Consider the following 1,645-nt stretch of genomic DNA (forward strand, 5'->3'; position numbering starts at 1 on the left):
AGAATCAGACGGGAAAGTTTTATCCTTCTGAACCAACAGGCTAAAGGGAAAGTAAGTAAAGAGATTAGAAGTTGAACAGAGCACAAGTTAGGTCATGAATGATGTTAGAAGATGTGATTTTGAGAGGTTTAAGAAGACTAAACCCTCCTGTAATGATTGTTGAAAAAGGAAGATGCCATAATGGAATTTTTCAAGACGTAAGTCCCATTTACATACCACTATAGCTGTATCATAGCATTGTAGAACTACTGTGGCTGGTTTCGTGAATAAAAATCTTTTAAGATTTGCCATTTTATAAAATCATTGCAACAACATGACTGTGAGGAAATGAACAAAAATGGCTGTTCAATACACAGAAATTACTGCTCCATAAATAATTATTTTAGCTTTAGAGTCAGAAGCAGTTTGGACAAAGGTATAAGTAAGTGCAGGGCAGCTGTCAGATTAAAAGTGATCTCTGCAATAAAAAGAGCGAGTGCAATTGCCTGAGAAAAATAAAAGAAATAGCAGCACTACTGACTGGAGCAATGGGACAAAAGAGCTCTCCAAAATGCAGTTTGAGTTCAAATCACTTAATAGGTGTACATTTTAAAATAAATAAAAACAATACATATCCTAGCCTATTACCACATTTACATGCCAGCCATTTATGACAACTTAGGTCATGAATGAAGTTGGAAAATGTGCTTTTTAGAGCTTTAAGAAGACCAAGACCTCCAAGAATGGATTGAGTCCATTCTACATGATCCTTTTGATAGACAAGAGCCTCAGAAATTGGAGCACAATTTGGCCCAAAGTTTCTTCCCCTGAGAAGGAACGGGTTTGATATCCAAGTAGGTACAGTTCAGCCAAGAACTACTATCATCCCTCAGAACATGTCTTTGGGTGGCAGGGTTCAAAATAGGCTAGGCTATAATAAGGAGGGGCGGATCCAGAGTGTGTGTGTGCATGCAAACTGGGCTATCAGAGCTCACAAGCACATTGCTGCAGCTCCCGCTGGGAGCTCCCCATGTGCTGTGAACACTGAGATTCCCCCAGGGGGTGAGTTACACTGCTGTTTGCCCTTCCCTTCTTTCCCCCACCTCTGCCTGCCTGCCACCACAGGATTCAGCAGCAGGGGAAAAGAGGGGGTGAGTGGACAGCAGTGACACACTGCCCCTGCTTTCACATAGTTTTGGAGCCCAGAGTCTGATTGTCACCACTGCTCATACATTATTTTGCCCTGCTACTGACTTGACAGGGCGGGAAGAACGAAGGAGAAGAGCAAATAGCAACAATGCTCTTTTCACTGCACGTGTGCTGCTCATTGCCAGGATCCACCCATGATCATAGGCTACAGTAGGTCAGTGTTGCAATCACTGCAACTGCAGTGTAATGTAGTCATAACTAGCTTTCGTTAGCTCAGGTACCATTAGCAGTCTAGCTGTAGCAGCACAGATCCTACAATGAACTACAAAACCTGCTGCGTGGCAGGGTGAATTAGCCCTAACTGATGTCCATGGTGCCACAAGAAGACTGATACCACTAATATCTAGATACTGTGGTCACTGCATGAAGACACAGTCTACCCAAGAAAACTAATTTTTTTATATATATATACGTATATATATATATATACACACACACACACACACACACACACACA

The sequence above is a fragment of the Gavialis gangeticus genome, unplaced genomic scaffold (assembly GCF_001723915.1).
Source record: "Gavialis gangeticus isolate Ggan-Ray unplaced genomic scaffold, GavGan_comp1, whole genome shotgun sequence".
In the NCBI taxonomy this organism is placed as follows: Eukaryota; Metazoa; Chordata; order Crocodylia; family Gavialidae; genus Gavialis; species Gavialis gangeticus.